The following is an 8,340-nucleotide window of genomic DNA, read 5'->3' on the forward strand; positions in this document are numbered from 1 at the left end:
GATTGTTTATTCCTACAATTGCCTACTATAACTGAATTAAATTCTCCATGGATGTAAAATGGTTCAACTTAGACCTGCAGAGAATTTGACCCACTGCTTCAAAGCTGGGGGAAGAATGGGATAACCAAGAATAGGTATTAAATCAGAGCAGTCTTATAGCTCCTCTGAAGGGAGGATTAAATTGTCACCTGACAACCCCAGAAGGATCAAAGCACAAAAAAAAAAATGCAGTCAACCACCTTCTCCCTACTTGTGGGCCCAACATTCAAAGAACATGGTGGAAAATATTCAGAAATGCAAAGGTGTAAAGCTATAGCCAGCATGGATTTCAGTAAAGGGAGGTCTTGCTTAAGCAACTGACTGGAAATAGCTGCTGAAAGATATAATTACCATTCTAGAGTTGGTGAAAGAGTTTAGGGATTGTAAAAGCTCTTTGAATGTAGTTTAATTAAAAAAAATTTAAATGTAATATGTTATAAGGTTCTATGTCACAGATGAATGGCAGAAAATCAGAATAAGATTCTGAGAGATAAGGAAACTTGCAAGTGGAAAAAAAAAGTGTAAGTTGTCAGTGCTGGGACCTTTGTTCATAATATGAGTAACATTTCTAACAACATTTTGCACTGAGATACTCTTTTATTTCTAGCTCACCAAGAACTCTCCAAGGAACGTGAACATTATCATTTCTATTTTTTTTAAGACAGGCCAGCAAGGTCTCAAGGCAAAACTGTAAATGACTGTAGAAAGAGAACCCAGTCCCTTTGACTCTAAGAACTACAGCCATTAGTTAGACTAGCTGAAAAACAAGAGAATGAAATCCTGGTGTCATTAAAGTCAATGGGAGCCTTGACTTCAATGGAGAAAAAAATTCACCCAATATATAAGTGTTCAGATGTCAGTAAATAAAATGGAACAATGTAACTATAATCAAAAGAAATCTGTATTCTTTAGAGGGCAGGTGCTTGGGCTTCAGCACAGCCCTCTTCCCCACAAACACAGCACAAACCAAGCCACCCCTCCCATGACCTCAAAAAACATCTTTTCAGTCTACTTCTTTCTCAAAAGGAATATTTTAAAACACAGTACACATTCACAAAGGTACATTCATATTAAATAAATGAATACACGTAGGCAAAAATCTAAGAGCAAAAAATTGGTCACACTAGCGTAGGGTGGCCATCATAGAGGACATTCTGGTTTTCTGCTACTCGGTCCTCTGTCTTCTATTGATACAAAACTGAATGCCTGTATGTCCTCTATTTTTCTCTTCAAGAGAAAAATAAAGGACAACCAGACTGTCCTCTAAGATGGCCACCCTACACTAGTGACAAGCAGAGCCAGTTGGAGGAGGAAGCAATATGAGAACATGATGAAGAAATGAAAGCATAAGATTACGGTCAGTCTCAACAGTCTAGGTCTGTTGAGCTGGATGGTCTTTTCCAGTTCCTATAACTTCCTTCCTAGGACACTAAGGAGAAAAACAGATGTTGCATTTGAACCATAAGAATTTAATTTTTATGGAAGCACAAATGGGGAACAGATAGATGCCCCCCTAGCCTTGTTACATCACATCAGTGTGCAACAAAAGGTAGTGTTAAATAGTGCTGCTTTATCACAGCATACATCTATTTGCTCTGTAGCAGAAGAGTGTGGGCAGCCCAAAGCTTCCTGCACTCTCCAATCACCTCAGGGGTCAAGGGTTTGAGGGTCTCTATCTTGCACACTTAGGATCAGGCCCTTCAAGACCCCAAAGTGCCTGCCTGGCTTTTCACTACTTATAGAGATATTCCGCAGGGAATTTTGGGCCACTTCCTATATGCAGGGAAAGCTGGGAATCCTGGCTTACAAACATTCACCCCAGGATCTTCAGGAATGCATTTCCATAAGCAGGGAAAGCTTGTGCAGGTCCTAACATAGAAGCACAGGACCTGGGGAATCTCCAGTGCCCCATGCCTCTACCCACAGACACACACACCCCTATGCCTCTATGCTAGGATCCATGCTGACATGTGCTTCATGCAGAGGTATGACTCAGTGCCGGTTCTAGCAAGGAGATGCAGGGTGGTGCAGGACCCAGGGAATTCCTGGTGCCCTGTGCCTCCATGCTGGGTCCTGCATTGCCCATGCCTCTACATGTAGCATGGGTTAGCATGGGTCCCAGCATGGACGTATGGGGTGCCAGAAATTGGCTAAGTCCTATGCCATCCCATGCCACCATACTGCCCCACACCAGGACCCACACCTCTGCGTGAGGCCCAGGTTGGAATGGACCTGAGTCCCCACAAGGAAGCATAGGGCAGGAAGGGACATGGGAATTCTGTGGGCAAGGGGAACACATCGCCCAACACATCACAGCTTGATCCACTTTATTTGCCAACATCTGTTTTCACTCTTAGTGTTCCACAGCAGAAGCAGAACAGAGCCATCTTTTTGCTCAGAAGCTGCCATCCAACTCAGTGTAAAGCCAACATCTTTTATTTACCAAGCACGCTTTTTTATGGATTCCTCACCATAGAGTCCAAGCAGCACATAAACATTAATGAATTCGCTTTCTCAACAATCCTGCAATCTTATACTGAAGACAGAGAATTGAGACTTACCTGAGATCACACAGCTGTACAACCCACACTCATTAACTCATGCAGGAAGGTCCACTATGGTACCATCACAATAAACCATCCTTCCTTAAAGGATTTTATGGCGATTCCTTGTAAAAAAGTTAGGAAGAGACATTCATATTTAAATCTCTCTGGACCTCTATTACAAAATCCCGTCATTCCTTCCGACAGTCTTCCACAGCTCAAATTGCTGATCTTCACAGTACAGCGTAATGCTCACTGGCACCTAATTTTTCTTCTGCTGTAGTGACTCTTGTGCTGTCAGAGAGACAACACTGGACTAGATGGACCACTGGTCTAACCTAGCAATAACTTTGTGTTCTTAAGTGACTAATGTTTTTGGATACTTCACTTTCTGGGTGCTCAGCACAGGATACATTAAAGAAGGCCTGACTTTATGAAATCTCTGAACAGCTTTCCACTGAAAATTAAGCTACTACAAAGTGTCTCAAGTTGCGTATCCAAAAATTGAGGCATCCACCCATAATTACTAGTCACTTTTAGAAATGTTGACCTTGTTCCTTTTTACTTTTGACAAATAATGTGCTTTATCCAAAGCCCACTGGCACCAGTGGAAGCAGGTTTGCTCACTTCAGTGAGCTGTAGATCAGGCCCTAACAACACAAGGGAGAACTTTCAATCATACGTTTGGATGAGTCACTTTGGTTGGTCTTAAAATGAAACATCTAGATGTCATCTCAGGTGCATACCTTAGGAGCCCTTGGTTTTGAGTGCAAATGGCTGGGGGTTATCAGTGTGTCTTGGGATCAGATTCAACTACTGTGTGTATATTTAAGTATTAGTTTTTTTCTGCATGTGTATGTGTGTGTTTTAACATGTAAAGTTGAGCTTTGCATTGTAACAATTTTTTAGAAAATGTAACTATTGCCTTGAAGTCGCTAGCAATCTCACCATCACTTCCTATCTCACACAGAGTAAAAAAGGTAGGACTGGGGTAGGCACCCTTGGGGAGGGTGAAAGATTACATTCAGTGTGTCCCTAGGTAGGAATGGAGGCCGTCAAAATGCAAAAAAAAGCAATCAATAACTGAAACTTACTCCTCACCTACTTTGCCCTCCAGTGCCTCACCTCACTGAAATCTTCTGCTTGTTACACTAAATGACAAAAAACACTAAATGATGAGAAGAACTAGTGACAAAAGGAACTATAGGTCAGAAGATCAGGTACAAATTCATAGGAAGCTTTAGGCCAAGCATAGGGATTTTTTTTATTTTAAAGTCTAATTAAGAAAATCATCCTCAGATGCATGAAAGGAGAAGAAATTGCCTGTGGCACTTTCATGCCTAAAAAATGGAGTTTGAAAGCAGTCTGACCTGTACACAATCAGCCTTCCATTTCCTACCACCGTCCGACCCCAAGTCAGATCACTGAATTTCTACATAGACGGAGATGCTTTGTGATGCGGGAAAAAACTGCCATGCAAAATGTCAAGCTGAGAGAAGGCTTGATATGTGAAGCTAAAGATTAACCCCTTCTCTGCTGCAGGGGCTCATCTGCAAATCAACAACTCCAATTAGCTGCAAAAACAAGAATTGTGGTGGGGGAAGGAGGAGGCAAAGTAATTACTCCTTCTGGAATGAAAGGTACAGCATTCTATTATGCTTTTCCTAAAAGCCCTGGAGCAAGAGACTCATCTGGCATAAAGTAGACTGCAAGTTTACTGCGACCTATATGACCTGATCCTTATTACGCTTCCATTACCATCAAGAGAGAGAGATCAATTTACACCAGTGATACTTGGCCATCTAGTTTGCAATAGCAGTGTTCAGCACATTGCACCCCTAAAAGAACACCAGAATGCAAGAAAGGAAGCACATTTCCTAGAGCAATAATACACCATTTGGACCTTTTTGAGTGACTGCTGCCATAAAAATATCTAATTACTTACTGGACATCCTACCTCGCTGTGAGTAAAACAAGAGCCTCTGGTAATTTTCAGCATGTTTTAATATTTCTACATGCACACCTTCCTCTTAACAAACAAAATATGAGATGTGGAGCAAAGAAAGGTACAAAATCAGGTAAGCCTCTATTACAGATTCAGCCTCATTTGCTATCCACCATCTGCTTCATAAATATGCAACAGTCAAGCAGGAGAGCAGCCAATGAGGGAAAACACAAGAGGTCAACTTCACAAAAAGAAACCTCAGTGTTACCCATCCAGGTTGATTATACATTATATTTTCAAAGCTAAGAGGTAACAGTGGTTGATGGTGTTTTATCATGAGAAAACTTCAAGAATGAAGAAATCAACTCTCAGGTCAAAACATGAATGTCCCAAATAACATTTAATAATGGTCCTAATGTGCTTTGTTCATATTTGTTTTCCATACCCACTCTAAGTGTCAGCAGAAGGGAAACAAGATTGTAGCTAAGACTTTTCTTGTAGGACACTGGGCATATCCATTAACTTTTGGGAGACAGAAGGAACCATTAGATAATATACTCTGACCTCCAGCATCAAGGCAGACATAATTTTACATGGTATCCCTTCAGCAATAAATGGTATCTAAATCTGTGCTTCAGTTGATTTTCATTTTATATGCAAAGATTTTCAAAAGCAACTAGTGATCTGGGGTTCAGTCCTCAAAACCCCAAGACACCAAGAATTATTAGGTACCGCTTATAAAAATTTAAGCCAAACTAAAGATTATAACAAATGATCCTTCATCATCTGGTTTTAATAAAAACCTACATGAATTTCACTCTTTGCAAGCCCCCATGGCCTGTTCAAAGTTCAATCTGAATAAGTGCTGCCGACAGTAAATTCTCTCCCATCACAAGCCCAAGTTGCTGAGTTTCAACCTTCTGAGTTGTAAGAAAACTATATGCAGAAAGGATAGAAAATATCATATAATTTTCTTTCTCTTCTGAAAAAATAAGCTTTGTAATTTTTTTGGTTGCCAAGACAGCATTTATCTTTTACACATCATCCTTTAAAAGAAAAAAACCTACTCAAACTGCACATCTAGTGTGATTACTGCTTTATTTAGGAGACCTGTATTGCACCCAATTACAGCACCTATTGTGTAGGTGCCTGGGAGTCACTCCATAACAAACAAATTCTGCGGAAAGAAATAGACAGGGAAGCATTATTTAGGAGATTACAGCTGTTGCAGCCAAAAGACATCATAAATAATGCACTAACAATTAAATCAAAAGCCATCGAGAATATGACACTAAATAACAAAATCAAGGACACAAAAGCAATGCTGACAGTCCTGATGTCCTTGTGCCTAAATATTCAGCACATGCAAAGCTAATATTTTGTTTTTAAGTTTGATGACAGAGAACTAGGAGCCTAAAGCCAGATGTATCAGATCAGCAGCAGGATCTTCAAGCATAGCACACTGCTCCACGTGGGCTGCCTCCTAAACTGGAAGCAGTACAGCCCCATCTGCATGGCAACAGAGGTATGGGAGTGATCTAACTGGCACTGGACACAGCTACTCTTCTGGATTAAGGAGGCAAGCTCCACAAAGCAAGACTATCATTCTTGAGGACACCACTACCAAACATGGTAAATTTACTTTGTAGACAGGGCTTAAGTTCAATTTTTGAAGAGGTTTAGGAGGTACAGAGATGAAGAGGGGAAAAAAAAAAAACTTACTTAAATGTGGGGAGGGCTCAGCACAGGCATGCCTAAAAATTAGATGCTTGGCTTCAAGACCAGAAGTGACAACCCCAAGTCAGGCTATAACTCCCATGTATTTTAAACAGGGAAGTGTAGGCATGGGATTTACAGCACAGCACCAAAGCCACAAAAGTCAAACAGAGGAATCTCTCTGAAGTCCCATTTCTCTCCCAAAATTAGGCACTTCCCTGGAGCTCTCAGTTAGGTTTCTATGTAAGGTCAGGATTCACACCTGAGCCCTCATCTAGACGTTGTTGCCTATATAGGGCTGGCTCACTTTTTTTCTTCCAACAGATGTCCCTGGGACTGTAAGGAGGTGCCCAACCTTCAGGGGACAAACTCCCAGGTAGGCAACAGTTAATAGCCTGCTTGGCCAAAAGGCTCAGAGTCAGCTGCAACCAATGATTCGGAGGGTGGAGCCACAGAGAGCGGAGTGTAAGGGCAGAGAACAGAGGAAGTTGTGTTGCCAAGACAGAAGCCTAGGTTGCCCTTCTCAATGTCTGAACAAGAACAGGGTCTGCTTTGTCTGTTCTTTGCTGGCAAACTGGCTGGAAACCCTAGAGAGATGCCTGGCTTTAATAAAGAAGCAGGGACTTACTAGTAGCTTAGTGGTTCAAGCATGTGCCCAGGAAATCAAGTGGGTACAGTGCCTTTCTTCATTACAAGGGTTCAAGCCCTTTTCTCTTACTTCCCAGGAAAATGCCCTACTCACCAAGCTAAAGACAAGGATGGAGTGACTCTATACCTCATCTGTAGTAGCTGGGAAACTGGACAGAAAGAGATGCGAGAGATATGGGGCTAGAGGGAGAGCATCTGTCTGGGAATAAAGGCTCTAGAATTGATGTTGAGTTTTGAATGAAAAAGTCATTGGATAACATGCATAAAAGTGTTTGGAGTAAGGACCAGGACCTAGGAATCTGGATAAACATATATTTTAACAGCTTTAAAAGGGAAGGGGGAGCTGCAACTTGGAAGCATGTCAAGAATGATGAATATATCAGGACTGTGTGAGCCTAGCTATACAGGTGAGCAAAATCACCCCAATTTCAACCCTGTATGAAGCAAAGTTAAAAGCTGGAGCAGTTTTGCTAAACTTGTGCTCCTACAGAATCACCTTGATGTGGCAGTTGCATCTGAACAGCATGCATTAATATCCTTTGATAACAATATATTGGCAACTGTTATAAATGTTTACACACTGAATATTTGGAGTTGGGGGGAATAGTTTCTTCATACTTTTTCACATGACAGGAGTGTTTCACATGAAAGGAGTTTGTGTGGCACTTTCAATCCTCAGAAACAAGGTGCAGAACTGTCTTGCACAGAAAAGTAAACTTGTGGGGTTTTTTCCCCCCATTTTATTCTATTGCATAAGCAAGCAGTTAAGATCATCTTAATTTTAGCCCACAAAGATAATGCAGTGATTTGAACAAACGGAAACCTGCTATTTACAACATACTTTTCTGATCTTTAAAAAATTAACTTTCTTCCCCTATTTAATTTTATTTAAATGTGTTTCTTGGCAAGCTTTTCATATTTGGAACACGGACAGATTCATAAATTCACCCTAAGACCATCTAACATGCAGAGCCATGAGATTTTTTTTTCTCCCATTCTTTTTCCCTTTTCCTGGGAGCACTGCCCCCTCCTGGAAAAGCAAAATATTTCACCATCTATGCATGTTTGATTAGCCCAACACACAGATCTGGGAATAGTTAATCATGGTCCTCTACTGTAACGGACTTGAAGCTAAGCTGTTGCTAAGTGTGCCAAAAGGTGTTATGAGGTTACATACTGCACACCTGGAACTGGAACACATTCACAATAAGTAATTTTGACTTTAGATCATATTTAAACAACAGATAGAACAGGAATGACTATTATTCCGGCTTTAGTGGATGGATCAAAGAATGAAAAAGTTGAATATATATACCCACTTTTAATATGGGTATCTATATACATCTTAGATACCCATATTAAAAGTGGGAACTTTATGGGAGAAAAAGAATTCTCAGGCCTTGGTCATCATACTTCAATACAGCACAATTTTATTTTTGAATACATTTG

The 8,340-nt window shown here is 40.8% G+C and overlaps 1 protein-coding gene and 1 long non-coding RNA gene across 8 annotated transcripts in view; one reads left to right on the forward strand and one right to left on the reverse strand.

The window, feature by feature from the left end:
- The window catches only part of SORCS2 (sortilin related VPS10 domain containing receptor 2), an 882,674-nt gene that overhangs the window by 839,891 nt on the left and 34,443 nt on the right, over positions 1-8,340 (reverse strand). The window lies entirely within an intron of this gene.
- LOC109303967 overlaps positions 5,952-8,340 on the forward strand; it is a 50,745-nt gene continuing 48,356 nt past the window's right edge. For both annotated transcript variants that reach the window (XR_002099270.1, XR_002099269.1), the window contains exons 1-3: positions 5,952-6,159; positions 6,568-6,619; positions 7,215-7,298. This is a non-coding gene — a long non-coding RNA (uncharacterized LOC109303967). The remainder of the gene's footprint in view (positions 6,160-6,567; positions 6,620-7,214; positions 7,299-8,340) is intronic.

Source organism: Gavialis gangeticus, unplaced genomic scaffold, assembly GCF_001723915.1.
Source record: "Gavialis gangeticus isolate Ggan-Ray unplaced genomic scaffold, GavGan_comp1, whole genome shotgun sequence".
Lineage (NCBI taxonomy): Eukaryota > Metazoa > Chordata > Crocodylia > Gavialidae > Gavialis > Gavialis gangeticus.